The following is a 17,987-nucleotide window of genomic DNA, read 5'->3' on the forward strand; positions in this document are numbered from 1 at the left end:
TAAAATCTACAGTCAATAATTAAAAAATAAACTGCGTGTTATACTTTATTTTCTAAATATAGTCTACTACAGTGTCTCTTTAATTTTTTTTAATATTACATTTTTAAAAATGAATGACAAGTACTATGATACTATGATAATACATTGAAATGACTGTGCTACTTTAAAAAACGTAACAAAATTAGATATGTACAAATTAAAACAAATAATATTTTTCTAGATTTAAGAGAAATTTTAGTGTAGTATCATGTACTTATATTAAAAAACATTAGGTAAAAAAATGAATAGATCTACTACATTACATTTCACATTAACGATATTTCACAATTTTCATTTGGAAGGGAAAAATATTTTTTACACCACACTTAGGGCTCAATTACGAGTCTGGGGGTCCACGGACCAGCAGACTCACTGTGTGCAGCGCAGGTGGTCTTCCGACCACCCTATTACACTGTATGACACTCTACACATTTCCCTCTGCTCCACTTCACACAACACCACTCCACTCTACACCACTCCATTTGCTGCCACTCCAATCTATGCCTCTCTGCTGTATGCTATGACACTTTACCTCACTCCACTTAATGCCACTCCATTCTACATCACTCCACTGTACGCTATGATAGTAAGTAAGTAACTTTATTTGCATGGTTAATTAGAACCATTGCAATGATGCACATACAAAATCTACAGTACCGTTTAGAGATTGTACAATCGTTGATAGTTCAATAACTCATGTTTCCCTGCATACATTACATATTAAAAATGACAACTAAAAAGAGGCATTTAGGTTATCTACAAGTGTCAGGATCGCTAAACTCCCGCAGAGGATGAGACAAATTGTGGGTGTAATCATCCACAAAACTCAGACAAAAAGAATGATGGCTCCAAGAGGGTTGAGAAGGCCGTTGTTAATCGCCCCTAAAGATGGCGGCCATCGGAAGACACCAAGAGTAATAAGTTCGCGCTCTAGCGTGTGGCAGCAATCTGGAATGTCCAGGTGCTGAGCCCGCGCTGTGGCGCACTTCACCTGAACTGGGAAGAGAGACAGACGTCGACCTTTTGTTTCTGTGAAGTCGGCGTGTGAAGACTCGACGAGATGCACAAATATCAGAGTGTCTAGTGGAAGTTTTGAAATATCGGAAGTAACACTGTTCCGTGTTTTTGGGAAGTTGGGCATGCGCAGAAACGTAACTGAGTTAATTAGAGAGTAGCGCTCCAGCGTGGCCAAGTGTTAGAGGGGAGCATGCGCAGCCTGTGAGAATAGTTTCACTTTTTAAGTAAAAGGAATAAGAGTCAGCACAAGCAGAAAGGTCTAATCAAAACTCAAAACGATACATTTTTCAAGAGGCAGTGATAAATAAAAACATAAGCAAGGAAGGGAAAAGATAAGGAATAAATCTTGGAAAGAGGTACATCATTCAAAGAATTGTAAATAGGGAAGATAATAAAGTACAACAAGAGAAAACACTTACCTGAGAATCCATTTACAGCGTCTGCAGTGATAACGTGAGGTGAGAAATCTGAAATAAAAAGAGAGAGAGAGAGGAAGTTAATATAGAAGATAAACAAGCACTAGAAAGGGCATTAACGCACATATTTGTTTAGTTGCAGCATCCAACCAACAAGTATCACTCAGATAGAAGAGGAGCCAGGGTCACACCTCCTTAGGGTAGGTTTTGAACAAAGTGGGCAAGGAGTGGGAGAGCTTAGGAGATAGTAGAAAATTAAGTGTTAAACTTTTTCTTCTTAGCGAACAAGAATTGCCGAAGGAAGACGTCTGAAGCAGGAAGAAGAACCAGACGAGTGTGCCTGTCTCTTCTCTGTCCCATCCCCTTTCCCCCCTGGGGTTTCATAGCATTGTGTATTAAGAATTACGTATTGCTGGAAATCTTGGAGGGGCATTGGGAACAGGCGACATTCTGCTGCCGTGCCTCATGACAGCACAGCCTCTGACAACAAGGAATATTTTCCTTCCCCCTATCCAGAGGTTGAACCCCAGCCTTTGTTTTATGGTAAAGTAGAACAAATTAACTGTGTTCCAACCGACTACCTAGTCTTGTCAGTTGTGATTATTAAGATTGTGCAAGTTCTGCAGTTATGTGCAAAGCAGCTGCAAATAAAATTATAAATTAATTTGTCAGTGCAAATTTAAACAATTAAAATACAGTTTAAAACACTCCTAGGAGTTTTACGTTGAGTCTGCAATAAAATCAGTAAGTGGGCTTTTGAGTTCTTTAAGGATGGTCCTTGTGGGAAACAACCTTTACATCGCAGTGATTACACCGCAATGTCATTACAACGCAGTCGTTACAACGACCGCGTTGTTACCACGTAATGTCATTACTACGCAAGTCATTACATCGACTTGCAGTAGATGTAATGACTTGCGTAGTAATGGTATTGCGTGGTAACAGCGCGGTCGTTGTAATGACCACGTTGTAATGCCACGCAATGTAATGACTTGCATAGTAACGAGTCATATTCGAGCTTGTCAGCAGCTGCTGGACTGTTGCAAGTTATTTCTGTGTGCCCTCCTGTTGTTCAATCTGACAATTGCTGACTCCTTCCACTATATCTCTAGTTTTTAGTCTTTGTTCGAATATTCTCAGAAACTTTACCATGCGGAAGTTCAGTTGTACATCCTTGCCAGAGAAGCATGCAGTTACTGCATGCCTACATATCCTTATTCTTTTGAAGTTCAAGACTGGCCTCAGCAATGCTCTCCATTCATGCAGCATTTCCTTGCATATACATAACAGGTGGACAATGTCCTCTCTCTTCTCCACCCACAACCAGCAGCGTAATGATGACGAGGAGCGCTTCCATGGTGGAAGATGCAATACTGAAGTTAGTATGCCTAGGCGATATGATAGACATTTCTCCTTGGTGATTTTGGAGAAACCAGTGTCTAATTAAAGTTGTGGGATTGACGTTGTATACATTTGTAGTGTGAACCATTCATGCGCCCTTGCCGATACTGCTGCTTTATCCCCCAGCAAGGAGGCTCTTTTGACTGTTTTGTTCACAAGTTTTTTAAAGCTTTCCTGTGTACCTGAAGTCTCCCTGAAGCCTCACAAACCAGGCTGTTCTAGAGAGTCTTTCAGGTAAATCCTAGCAGCACCCATGTACTTAGATGAAAGTTTGAGCCATGACACTATATGTAAGAACACTGTACACCACTCCACTCAACTCCATTCCACTCTACTCTACTGAATGGGACAGTACCCCAGTCTACGCCAATGTCTGACACTTCAGTATACGCCACTCGACTTTACAACACTCTGCTCCACTCTACATGACTTTACTACACTCTATGCCCCACTACGAAACTGTACTCTACTCTACACCCCTACACTCCACTGTACAACACTCTTCTCCACTGTATGCCACTCTGTGTTATTCTACAATACGCTACTCCACACAATGACAATCTATGCAACTCTCTGTATGCCACTCCACCCCACTTAAGTCCACTCTATTCCACTACTCCACAGTAGGCAACTCCACTTACACCACTATATGCCATTTGACTTTATAACAGTGTATGCCACTCCACTCTACCATACTCTATGACACCCTACTTTACTGTACGCCACTGCACTCTACAGCACTGGAGTGTTAGAGTTATAACTGAAATTTATAATGTACACACCACCTTCAAATTACTAGAAGTCAGGGGCCTTAGTACACAGTGGTGTCCGCTCACTTGTAGCAGTACATTAACTATAACTAGCGGCTTCTCCGTACACTGCTTATACCCTTTCACATTACATTACTTATGCCATGTAAAATCATAGCATTCACAACAGCACTTATAACATCTCAATTGACATAATTTGTGACCATGCTGTGCATGGTTGAGTGCTGAATTATAGTTAATGTAGTGTCACGAGTGAGCTGGCAACACTGAGTGCTGAGATGCGCAATTTATAGTAATTTGAAGGTTGTGCGTAAATTATAAATTTTTGTTATAACTCTAACTGTAGATTTTTTTATGTTTGTACAGTTTAGGTAGGGTTTGTAAAGAAAGAGTACATTATACATTTTTGTGATAACTATAACTTTTCTTTTCTTTACAAAGTTCCGAACTATGGAGGGGTAGATTTACTATTATCACTCCAACCTGAGAAACAGTAGGGAAAGTTTTGTATTTTTAAGAGGTCAGATTTAATATTACCACTCTGATTTTATTAATAAAACTTTTAAATATAGACAAAAAAATCTAATTTTAAAATATCTTTAAAATAACATAGTTACGCATTTATGATCAAATAAAATGTAATTTAATTAATACAAATTTTATAATAAAAAGATTAAAAATATTTTCAATTGAAAAAAATTGGCACCCTACTAACATACATATGAACACCGATAAACAATTAGAATTGATTTTTTAAGAAACTTAGTGATATTACATTCAAAATTAACACAAACAACTCAAATTTACACTGATAATAAACATAAAACCAAGACAGTTAACACATTAATATATTGATGAACCAATTATCAATTCATAAAAATATATTGAATGATTTAAAAGTATCAATTAATTATTAACATTTAAAAATACCAATAAAATAAATAAATAAAAATAATATAGATTAAAAATTATTTATATATTGAAAACCTCTACCCCTAATCCCTACATACCCAGCAATCCACTAAATTAACAATTAATAAATAATTGCAAATTAAATTTTAAAAAATATATACTTGCATACAAATTTACAAAATATACTAAAATAAATTTAACATAAAACGTATTACAATACTAGTAATTTATAAAGCTAAACTGAAATTTATCAAAATGTATATACAAGTTTATTAAAAAAAGATGTTAAATACTTTTAAAAAAATGATAATCTTACCGTCTATAATTTGTCCGCCAATACTCTTGGAATCACAATATTTTTGACATGATATTTTTGTATCACAATATTTTTATACATAATATTTTGACAGAATACTGAGTGTTTACCACCCTGACCTTTTTGTCTTCTGGCAGCACATATTTTGGCTGTCTGTCACCACTGTAAGACTCCTCCAAAATAATATAAAACAAACATGGACACAATATAAATAAATGTGACCTCAAGTATGAACTGACCAAAGGAAAGAAACGAAAAGGCACTTGGTAGTGTATCTGAGGTTAAGCCAGTATTGTCCATTGCCAGACAAACATTCCAGAGATGTTTCAAGGTGTGTTTGGAGTTCTTTGTGGTATTTAAACATTTCCTTTTATAGTAAATGTATTACTTATCCATTTATCCAACAATGCAGTATTCAGCAATTTCTCAAAGAATACCTGACAATGTTCTGAGGATCCTTTCGTTCTGTGGAAACCTGGTTAGCAAAAACTGCTGTGTGTTATCATGTTGGTCACTATCAGTAATTCCCAAGAGGAACAGTGTATTGCTTGAGTAGGTGAAGCACAATGAGCCAGACCTATGGCTCAGGGATAAGAGCTGCTGCATGTTTATCTTACACAGGTAACAGTGGAGAGCCTTGAAGCACATCAAACGCTTTCTGCAAGACATACCCTTTGTGTCCTTCATCTGTGGGCAATATGTTTCACCTAGTGGTAATGATTTGAATACAATTTATGTTCCAGGTGATAATGAGGAATGACCTGGAGACGATCCATCAACTGCGTGCTCCACAGTTACAGATGATGCTGGTACAACCAAGGGAAACAGCACAGAGAGCTACCGCCTGTCAGCGACTCCTGAGATATGGTCTCATATTACCAGGAGAGCAACAGGAATGCCATATACCTGGCGGAATATTAACTGATGCCTGTCCAAGAAAAATACAAGTTTAGTTAATTTTGCAATTAGCCAACAAACATTTTTAATACCAACTTCGTTAACATATAACTATTTCTGTGAGCTGGATCAAAATACGAACCAGCTGTCAGTCCTCCATGACCTTACAGGTATATTCTTGCAAAACATACAAGCAAGATCAGCACTAGAATTCAATGATGTTCTCAACATATTTGTTTAACTAAGAATCTTTAGACAGGCTTCATGAATTCCAACATGCAACCAACACCCGGTGTTTGTACGCCCATACAAGTGTTTGTAAGGTGATTCCTACAAAAGATGTCATTGTAATTGTATCAAAGCTGTTGGCAATACGGTATTTACCCAAGTGCACAATTATATGTAATAAAAACAGAAAGTTTCACAGTAAATTACCTCCGCAGACAGGAAGGGAAAAAGGATGAAGAATAATAAGACTATTGAGAAGAGGAATGGAGAATGGAAATGAATGTAAAAAAGTTTTAGAAATTCATTTACTCAGAAAAATATCCTAATCAAACGAAAGGCTTACGTTTCAGAATGTTCAGATCGCTCCTCTACAAAAATATAAATGAGTGTTAGCTAACCATTTATTTACATCACCATAGCCCCCACTGAAATACTGAATTTAGTTGCACACTATGACTTAAGGGCTTTTTTTGAAAGAATGGTAAATTAATTATCAGTTTCTGCAGCTGGGTTTTTAGATGTAAATGACATCACTACATGTGGAAGTTACTTTGTATGTATAGTTGAGTATTGGTGAGGTTCTTAAAGAGCTTAGAATGAATGGTCAGGCACAATTAATGTTCAATTTTGTTTATTTGTTTTGTAGAGCCTGCTAATGTAATGTCCAAAGGAATCGTGGTGCTCCGCCAGCAGACATAAAGTGGTTAGAACATGCCCAGTTAGTGCTGTAATTGCCAAGTTTTTAAAAACGTACTAAATTACATATAGTTAGTAGATAGATCAAATATCGATGGGCCAAAGGGACAACACCTATAAAGTAAATGATACCCATTTTGAGGAGATGTCTTTATTTTATGAATAACTAATTGATTAACGAATGTGATGAGGGGCCTCTGAGTCTCCCATATCTTACAGATATGTATAGGCCATGGGATGTATGGGGGTCCACTTAAGGGTTGGGGCACCCATGTGCCATAGGGGCTGCAGGTGCATTGTTGTGCCCCTTCGTCGAGAATTTGAAGATGAAAGATGGACTTTATAAAAGATGGACTGTTACAATAAAGAGTTTTGAAACAAGCACAAAGACCTATGAAAAAGACATGCTTGTATACAGGGACCCAGTGAATTTAAGTGCTTGGAAAGTGGAGTTTAAGCAATAGCCAGTCCACAGAGGTTTGAAGCAAATGTAGAGAGTGGTTACAGGAAGAATGTTGGCATTGGCATAATAATGTTATAAAGGGTGTGATCTGGGAGAAACATGAGGATCATCTTTAAGGTTTTTAGATGAAAAAGCAGTATGGATATATATGAATGTATATAGTATTTCTATAGCACAAACATAACCAAAAGGCAGCAGAGTGCTGTACATCGTGAAAATCAAAGTTAAGGTCAACAAACAAGGAGAGGAAGGTGTTTTGTGGACGGTTAATGCATTGTGATGTAATGTCTTTAACGAGATGAGACTTCAACTCTTTACTACATTGGATTAAGTTGAGGTGGCCCTGATGGATATGGGGATGTTGTTCCAGATTTTAACAGCATACTTGGAAAATGCCTGTTGTCTTGCTTCTTCTTTTTTTACAAATTTAGGTCTTCCGTCTGATGAAATCCAGGCTGCAGGTGAGCTTGGAACTACCAGACATTTGGTCCATGACTGCAAGATAAGCGTGGTGCTGGTCATTATAGCTTTGTAAATGATGCAGCTGGTTTTGAAGATGGTGCACGCCGGCAAAGAGAGTCAAAGGAGTTCCATCAGAATAGGGGTAATGTGATCATATTTCTTCAGGCCCTATGTGAGTTGTGCTTTGGTGTACAATGCTCCTAAAGTGGGACTGTGTGAAGTCAAGGATGCCATGGAGTAGGGCACTATCACCATCCAGATGTGAGAGTACAAGGGCTTGAATAGTAGTTTGAAGTCTCTTTCTGGAAAATTGGTTTGGTTTTCTTTGGAAGAGAGAGCTGGTACCAGAACGTCTGTGTTTTTTGGCAATGATACTTTAGAAATCCGCAGCTTGAATGAGAGTCTGCCATCAAAATGAACACCAATATATTTTACCGCAAAGGAGGGCGTGGGGCATTTCCTTACCATCACCAGCCACCAGGCTGACCACCAGGTCACAGCAGGGCCCCAGTATCACCACCTTTGTTTTATCTGTGCCAACTTTAAGGCAGTTGCGCTTCATCTGAGCAATTGCGAAAGATGAGCAGAGAAGCCTAGAAGTTCAGAATCTAAACTCAGAATGAGCTGAGTGTCATCAGCATACCACAAACAAGACAAACTTTATGACTAAATAGGCTTGCCTCGAGGAGTCACAAAGATTGAATAAGCAAGGGCTAAGAGATGAGGTCTGGGGAGACTCCACAATGACTTTTAGGAATGAAAGAACAAAAAGGTAGCATTAAGACCTCCTGATTCAATCTGAAAGAAAAGAAGGAAGAGCTCCAGTACAGTGCTCATCCTCTGAGCCTTGCCGCATACAGCTTTGTAATGAGTGCTGCATGTGACATTGTGTCAAAGACCTCAAAGAAATCAAGAAGAATGAGAGCCACCATGCCTCCTGGATTAAAGATCATGCAGAGCTCATTCTGCACAACAATCAATACCATAAAAAGGGCAGAAGCCTGCTTGAAAAGGCTTGAGAAGAGAATTAAAAGTAATGGAAGAGGATATCTGAGTTACATAAGGTGGTAGATATATTTAGAAGTGTAATCACATAGGCTCTTTACCATTCTGAAGGTACTGTTGCTGACGTGTAAGATTAATTTATTAGTGATTGAATCTCGGGTGACTCAATGGTAACTATGCAAAGAAGAATCCTTGTGGGACTTGGATCAGCAAAGAAATTGGGTTGTGAAGTAAATAGACAACAATGTCAATCAGCAGTTAGGTTAACCAGACCCATCAATGAGTTACTTCTAGCTGGCAACTAAATGAGCGAGTAGAGATGTTAACAACATCCTAGCGTATAAGATGATACGCCAACCTCGTATCAAGTTTTTGAAACAATTTTGCCCCCGCTAAAGTGGCCGTCATTTCTTCAGGCTTTCTTGGGTGTGTGCGAGTGCTATACAGAATGTATTCAGACTTTTGCCAATACATTTGAGGCTCATATTAAAGAAAAATGTCAGATTTGTGTGGGGCCAGCCTCAAGAAAATGCTTTTCAGGAGGTGAAGAGAAAACTGTACAACGCTCCTCTTCTCAGTCTATATGGACCAAGAAAGCCTTCGGTGATCATGGTGGATGTGAGTAATGTGGGTTTGGGGGCTGTTTTGTCTCAAGGCAGAGGTGAATCTGAGCATGTAGTTGTGTTTGCCTTACAAACTTTGAAGCCTCAATAAAGGCTTTATTCTGTGATAGAGCGACAAATGCTCTTGTGCACCTGGGCTGTTGAATGATTTAAGGCTTATGTTTGGGGAGTTTAATTCTTTTTGCAAACTGATCATAAGACATTGGTGCCCATCATCTGAGGTTCTAATTATCCTTCAACAAAAGCTACTGCAAGGTTAGTTAGACAGAGTGTGAAGCTTCTAGTTTATCATTTCGAAGTCAAACACATACAGAGGGGAAGGAATAATAAGAAAGCAAATTGCCATTCTAGGCTTCCTTGTTTCCTGTATGAGGTAGATGTGAACCTGGAGGATCAACACGATGAGGATTGTTTGGTAGCTAACGTGAATTGGAGTGATGAAAAGTGTGTATGTGAGCAGGAATGGAGGAATGCACTGGAACATGACATTGTTTTAGGGGAGGTTATGGAGTACATGAAGGAAGGATGGCTTAAACAGAGGACTTTTTCTGTGGAATTGAAGTCTTACAGCAAGGTCCAGACTGAGCCATCTGTGGATTCTGAGCTGTTATTTAGATCGAACAAGTTAGTCCCTCCTAGTGTCATCAGAGGATCATGTTACGTCTCTTGCATGAGGGTCATTTGGGTATGACTCTTAAAAAGAAAAGACTCAGAGAAACCTATCGGTGGCCTGGGATGAATAGACATGAGGAGGATGTGGTTGTGAGGTATTCTACGTGCTCACAGAATGACAAGAGTTTGAAGTGTTTCACACCGCTAATGACTGAAGTACGTTGTCGAGAAAAGGTTTGGAAGAAGGTCAGCATTGATTTTTTGGGAGAGCGTCATATTTTACAGAATGCTCAATGGTTTGTTATTGTGCTGGTTGATCATTTGTCAAAATGCCTGGAGGTAAAGTTTGTGAGTGAGATGAGTATTAAGGTGGTTGTAACTTTTCCTACAGATGTTTTTGCTAGGGAGGGGTTTTCTTCTGAAACTGACAATGGTGTGCAATTCGTGTCCGCTGAAATGAAAGAATTTCTACGGGGTGCGGGCATAAAACACAAAAGATGCATTTGTTATCACCCCTAAAGCAATGGTCAAATAGAAAGGATAAATAGATTGGTGTCGCAATGCATCAGGGGTGCTGTGGTTGGTGGAGTGGATATTGCTGATGCTGTTCGAGCAACGCTATGGTCTTAGTGTAATACACCACATAATGTCACAGGTGTTTCTTCTTTTGTGGCAGTGAGGGGGAGAACAGCGTATGATTTACTTAAACCGTTCTGGTTGACTAGGTTGTCCAAAATCAATGTTGATGTGAATTGTGATTTGGATATGGTTCGGTCTAATATTCAAGTGAGTCGAGGTAGCAGCAAGAGAATGTTTGATCAGGTTACAGGGACTAGGATGCTGAACCTGGTTAGAGACGATTGGGTGCATGTCGGATCACCTGTGTGCAAAGTGTTGAAAGGCAGGTTGAAGTTTGGTTTTCCATTCTAAGTGGAAAAAGTAAGTGAGGATTGTTGTGCTGTGAAATTGACTAACGGTCAATGGTGGAAGGTTGTGAGGGTGGTCAAAGTGCAGGAAGCCAGCAGTGATCGGGGCATTAGCTTTCCCGGGCTGAACAATAAGAAGGGGCTGATGTGATCAAGTGTAAAACATTTCATAAGGATGGCATAGTCATGGCAGGTGCACAAAGTCAACGTGCCAAGCCGAATGTAGATTTCCGAAGAAATTTGAAGATTTTGTAATGGAATTTATTCTCTTTCTGTATGCAGACATTGATTTAGTTATGAATGTGTTGTTATTTTCTCATTTTGTTTTTATTTTTTAATTTCAATACCTCATTTCTGGGGAGTTTTCTTGACTTATTGCGTATGCATTCATTAATTATGTCCTTTTTGGAAGAGGGAGGTGTTTTATATCCTTGCCTGGCGCTGTTGTGATGAGGGGTTCGAGAGTGTGTGCTCGCGTTCTAGGAGAGAATGTAGCATGCAGGTGTTTGAGTATTTGGAGGTGTTGGGATAGAGGTCTTGGGAGCCCGGATAACGAACCGTGTCTCCCTCCCTATTCTTTAAGCTACTCTTTGTAATAAATTACTTAAAGCCTCCATCAGTGTCTGTGTGCATGCCTCCCACAAGAGCGAAGCACAGATCTGTGTCCTAGCAATTCTGATCTCTTTCCTATACTTTCCAAGCATAGCATTATACTGACTTTTGTCAGTCAAAGAATAATCATGCTGTCAAAAACATTCCAAATGTTTGCAATCCTGCATGCTTTCCAGAGGAGAGTGAGGAAATCAGGGCGCCAGGGTTTGATTCGGAGAGAGATTATATTTTGAATGGGGGCCTCCGCATGTGAGGCTAAAGTCAGCTAGACATTGGGGTGGGTATTATTGATCTGAGGACAAGAGGCAACTGTTGCAGGATGAGTTAAAAGGGTCATCACTTTTATGAAAAGTCAGTTTGGCCCTGCAGTTAGCAGAAAAACCCTCAGTGGCGGGACTTATTGTCATCATGAAGTAATGAAAAGAGGGTGGTTACATGGTTAGACTAGGAGATGAGGGAATTCATCAGATTACTTTGCATGTCAATCTTTACCATTGCTCATTGAGACTTAGGGGCCGATTACAGTGCGGACCGGAAAGGCCTATGGTTGAAGCCTTCTGGCTGCACTGTAATCAGCCCCTCAGTTTAGTTTCCATCCGCCGCATTACAATGCTTGCGGTCGCAAACTAAACTGGCCGGTCATTCCGACGGCCAGTCGGAGGCTGGCTCGTAATCCCAAAGGGCAGTCTTTCCACCCTTGGAATTACGATGCGCAGTTTATGGCAAGATTTCCATGCCGGCCTGTCCGACATGGAAACCACGTCAGAAAGTGTGATTGGGGGCCCCCCCAACAGGGCCCCCTGGTGTGTGCAGCCTTTGGTTGGTGGCCGAGGAGGCACTTATGGTGCCCCCCAGTTGATCCCTTAGGTCGCATCCTAATTAGGTAATTGCGACCGCCGACCAGAGGTCAGTCGGTCCCAGGACGGAGACGGCGTCGGGTGGAAGCAATTCCGCCAGACATTGTAATCGGCCCCTCAGTTTCAGTACAATTGAGGAATAGTTGCAAGTTTGTGCTGCAGCTCTCCATGAATCGGTTTGGTCTTCATAGTGTCTTGGTTTTTTATGTGCCTCCTCACTTGTGTACACCACCGCTTAGAAAGGGTTAAAGCACCTGGGCATATGACAACTGGCCTAAGTCTCTTTCTTGTATGGAAACACCTCGCCAAAATCCTGCCACATTTTTTTATTTTGCGTCAGTCCCAGCAGGAGTTGCACAGTTTCACATTTGACAATTTTCCATGAGCCACATTTGTTGTAAGCGAAAATAATTACACCTTGCTTTAGCAAAATGTCTTCAGCCTTGTAATTTAGTAAATAACTGAAAATAAAATAGTTGGTGTCTCCATGAATGATGGACATCCTTTACATGCAGGTTAGGAAATATTTTCTATATTTGCAAGGATCTATGTTTAAGTAGTTCTAAAACCGATTTCCTGGGCCTGGGTAATCCACTGGGACATTTCGAAAGCTCAGCTTTAAAAGTTGCAATTTTAGAGCTATCCAGCGTTTGGGAGGTTTCTCCAATATGAGGTGTCCACCCTGGTCTAGTCCACAAGTGTAGGAGAGTAGGATCTGCACTTATGTTGCCCCCACTTTTTTTTCTAATGTTAACACTGGTTTCGGGCTATAGTCTGGCTGGGTCCCTGCTAATCAGGGCCCCAATCTCTCTGTTGTCTCTAAACAACTTGGAGTGCATATTAGATGCACTAGTGATTGGATACTGTGGTACCTTATGAGCCCCTAGTATACGGTACCTTAGGTACCAAGGGCATAGATACTTCACAGGCCTACCAGGGGCTGAAGCATGTATTATGCCACCCCTGGGAAGCAGACTAAATCTGACACCACAGGTCTGCTACTGCAGCCTGGGTGAGGTAGTGTTAGCACTCCTCACTGAGGTATAGGTTCCCTATATCTCACCATACACACACATATAAACCTATCAGTCACCCCTAAGGCAAGCCCTGTCAATCCTGAGGGCAGGGTGCTTGGTTTACAATGTGAGGGGGTGCCTCTGCATGAGCAGGGCCCCTCTGCAGCTGGCAGAGTCTATTCTCTGTGGCTGTTTGTGGATGCGGTTAAACCATATACTCTTAAGTGCATTATAACCTACCGGTAAATGCTAACTTTGGAATGACTGCATCAAAACATGTCGTTTTTGGTGTCAAACAACTTGGAATCATACCCTCACACCAGTAACTGGTGTGGGAGTATGATCCCACCCTTCTAGAGGGGAAGACATGTACCTACTGTGGAAACACGGTAGAAATCTGAAAGAGCCTGGCATCACAAAATGGATGCCACCAGCACAGACACTGGGCTGCCCTCCTGCTGCTGACTAAAACTCGCAGTGGAGGAGGCCCAACAATAGGCATCCTTCCAGACAGGATTCAGTGTATTTGGGCTGGGTGGGTGCACTCCTAGAATGCTTTGAAGTCCTGCACTGGGGGAGCAGTAGGCTCCTCTGTGCATATGCCAGCTCAAACCAGTTCAGGGGCTGCCTGCCCCTGCTCTGGCGCAAAACTGTACAAAGGGAACCACCCACTCCTTTAACCCTCCCATATGAGTTGTCACAGAGCTAGTCCCTCCCTTTCCTTTAGTATAAGATAGGGAAACCTTGCCATTGCAAATCAGATATCCCTGGACGACGCTCTACAAGAAGAATCCTGGACCTTTGACGTTCCACTACCTTTGGAAGACAGAAGAATCTCCCTTGGAGTCAAGGAGTGACTCCCCTGCTTGGCAGGCACCAAAAACTTGAATCAACGGTCGCAAACTTTCCCGCTCCCGCTGGAGTCTGAAGTCCCTGCAGCCCCGAAACTGGATTTCCTGACTTCTCGACGGCAAAGCTGAGGCGAGTGGACCCCACGAGTGACGAGGAACAGCAATACCCGGGTACCGTGCACTATTGCCAAGTGCAACCCCTTCACGATGTTCTACGAACTTGTGCATTAGGCCACGTGTGGTCCAAGCCTCCAGCAGGATTTCCCTCGAAAATCAGAGGCCTACCTCGTCCCGAGTCACCGTGGGCTCCTGTGAAGCGAATCCTCATGAGGCGTCTTCACGATCCCTTGCCGGCTGGCTTGTGGGTCCCCTGAAGACTTTCTCATCGGACCAAAGGGCTCCCCTGGTTGCTCCAGGCCTGCCCTGACTTACCCTCGCTGGGTGAGTCCCTCAGACCTTGCTGGTCTGCACCGCTGACTTTCTTCACTTTCCACAAGACTTGCTGTTGCCAAGGCTTGTTGGCTCCAATCCGGTTGCCAATACCTCAGTAAGCTGCAGACTTCGTGGGATACTCCAAATCCAGCTCCTGGTTGTCGTCGACACCTCCTGGACCTCGTGGCTGAAGAGTCAAAACACCCTTGATCACCTGAAATCACCCAACTTCCGTGGGCATCCATCTTCCTGGCCACGGGTCACTGGCAAGTGACTGTGAACACTGTCCCTTCTGCTTTCAGGTCTTCTTCATCCTGAATCCAGCATTGGATTCCACTGGACACTTCTCCAGTCTTCACAAGCAGCAAAACTTATTTGGCTTCCATTGAAAACGACGACGCGACCCGACACCAAAAGATACCTATGCACCCGGCTTCCCTGGGTGAAGTAACTCGTGCACTCCGGTGCTGCTGTGGGTGTTGGCCCTCGAACTACTTACCTTGTAAGTGGCTTGCTTGTAGACTCTCTAGAAGTACCCTAAAACTTTAAAAATCAAACCGCGACTTGCTCCATTGAAATCAATAGTTCTAACACTGCACGCGTCTCCCGTGGGTCCTTTACTTACCTGCCTTGGGTGGATTAGTGAGGCCCCAGCGATTCTACAGGCCCTAGACCTTGTCCCCTTGCAAGTGGACATTCCTAAACCTCTTTTTTAGTATATGGTCTGGTACGCCCCTAGGGCCCCAGCCATATTTGTGCTTAACTTATTGTGAAACGTTGATATTTGCATATGTTCCTGACTTCTAATCTCATAAAGAGATTAGTAGAGTGTGTCTAGTAATAAATACATATATGTTTGATATATATACACCTGTGTGGTGTCCTTTCATTTGGTAATTCAAGAGAGTATTCATTAAAAGGTAAAACAAGCTGCGTTACATTCCTCAGAGACTTAGCCTGAAGGCTGCTCTCCACAGCTACCACTAGGATAGCTTTCTTTAAAAGGTTGTCTTAAACCTATCTACCATACAAGTCGAATTGGACTGGTGCAAGGTGGCCACTTTAACTAGTGACCAGCATATGCCAGGTCAACTTCTCACAACAAGGATGCCCTCTTGAGCTGTAGCACGTTTGACTATGTATTGTACTTGAATATTCTGGGCCCTATACAAGCCTAAATGGTATGCAAGATTTCTCTCCATGTTTAATATGTTTGGACTAGGAAGAACACTCACATACTCCCCATGTGTGGGAAAACCTTTACACCTAAAACTACGTCAGTGGGTTCGGCTGAAGTTCGTGCTTTCGTATTATTTAATCTTATTGGCTTGTAAGTTGTGTCTTTACAGTATGCAGTACGGGGGGGGTGGGGGGATGTGGTGGACAGACAGCCATGTTTGACTCCTCTTGCTAAATCGGTGAAAATAAGAGGAATTTTACTTTATACCAGCTAAATGTATTCAGTACTCCTTATTGTATACCATGATTGATTGTATTTTCGCGTCACTTAGCAATAAATAAAAGGATAATTTGAAAAGAGATTCATATTGGCTCTGCAGCAGCCATCAATCAACATCTGGCTGCTGGAAATATCATTGCACCACACGGATGAAAAAGACCAACAACGCATTTACATTCACAAACATACCATTATTGCCATGAATAATTTAAGAAACGCTCTGGGTAAGTGTGTCTACTGAATAAAAGGAGAAAGGCGACACTTTCTAAGAGAAATAGTTTACCATGGTCCCCCCCAGGTCCAGAAATTTGTTCTCGAGGGTGTTGGGGTGGTGGCGGAGCTACTTCCATATTTGTACAACAAAATGAAGATGTGTTTATTGTACCTTCGAGTATTCTGCTCATGCAGTGTTCATTTCGTCTATTGTCATGAAAGAACCTCTATAGCTTTTAGCAAGTTTGGTAGGAAGAGTACAAAAGAGCAGAGAAACATTCCCGTAACCTTCCTTACCACAGCGCATGCCCATCACTCTAACCCGCCTGCAGTTCGCACCAGGATTTTCTTCCAGATGTGGCTTAAGAGTGCGATAGGATACAAATTTCAATTAGTCCCCATTGCCATTGTTTCCTCATTTCATTGTGCTCAATGTTGTGACGCAATATAGTGTGGAAATTAACTTCAGTAGAACACCATTTTAAGTCTTTCTGTAAAAATATTATTTAAACACTCAATTGAAAATACTATTATTTTAGACAACATTGGAGGCATCCCTAAATGCAAAGTGGTTAGGAAAAATCATCTCATCGCCAACTAATTATGAGACAACAATCATAAGGTACAGAATACAAAATATTACAAAAATCGCTGATTAAGTGAGGGATATTCCATCACATGAGTTATACTCTTGTTGTGCTTCCTGATGAAGGGTATCATCTCACTAGCACATTTTTGTCACATATGAGAAAAATGATCTGCCTGCATAAGGCATACACAAAAATGTATCCCGTTTTCCAGCTATTGGGGGCATTGCTCAATCTTGCTAATGCTTAACATATTGTGGTCCTCCCTGGTACATTAGTGACCATGAATGGTTTAATACCAGCCCCTGCAATATGATATTAATAACGGGAATAGTGTGGTCCTGCATGGCAGGATGGTTCCCACCCATAATACTGGCCGTGGCCTGATAATTAAAAATCCTGACATGTTGTGAACATCCTTGGTATAATTATGTCAACGTATGTATAATGTTGGCCCTAGCAGAATGGTGGTAATGCTTGTCACATTGGGAATATCCATGATAATATGAATCCTATGGCTGGTCCTGACAGAATGGTGGCAATTCTGGACATAGTGTAGCCCCCCGTACTACAGTACTACAGTGTGAATTCTGGCACATGGTGGGAATCCCCAGCAAATTGTTCTTTATGTCTAGTATGAAAGCCAGCATTATGGTGGTACTTCATTACATACTGTGGTTTTTTTTAATATGTTTTCGTTGGCACGTCAAAATGTACAGATATTGTTTACATTTCACAAATAATTCTTTATTGTTGCCTCTTCCTCTTGCATATACTTATACACATACATGTCCATGCCATGTTTTTGGTATATTTGTTTGTTAACGTCCCCCCTTCCCACCCCTTGCCCCCCCCCATCCCAGACTCAGTAACCCTAGACCTCATGCAGGTGACTCCAGATTACCTTTTCATGCGGGAGTCCCGAACAGTCACGCCTTCCGTCCCATATGTTGTTATGCGTGTGAATCAAGCACATTGAACCCCCAGCCTCCTGCAACCCCCGGTGATGCACGTCTCTGCAGCTCTTAGCATCATCTTTCCTCCTTAATCTACAGAGGTAATTCATCTGGTGGTGTCAGTAGTTCCGTTAACATTGCTGCCATGACCTCATATCCTCACTCTGTCCGTCCCTTCGGGATGCCTTCATGTGACAACACTCTGCATTAATCCACTCAGC

The 17,987-nt window shown here is 41.5% G+C and overlaps 1 long non-coding RNA gene across 1 annotated transcript in view; it reads left to right on the top strand.

Moving 5' to 3' along the window:
- LOC146862855 (uncharacterized) overlaps nt 1–9,351 on the top strand; it is a 165,837-nt gene extending 156,486 nt beyond the window's left edge. The window contains exon 3 of the long non-coding RNA XR_014978190.1: nt 5,615–9,351. This is a non-coding gene — a long non-coding RNA (uncharacterized LOC146862855). The remainder of the gene's footprint in view (nt 1–5,614) is intronic.
- Nucleotides 9,352–17,987: the final 8,636 nt, after the last annotated feature.

The sequence above is a fragment of the Triturus cristatus genome, chromosome 2_2 (assembly GCF_964204655.1).
Source record: "Triturus cristatus chromosome 2_2, aTriCri1.1, whole genome shotgun sequence".
Lineage (NCBI taxonomy): Eukaryota > Metazoa > Chordata > Amphibia > Caudata > Salamandridae > Triturus > Triturus cristatus.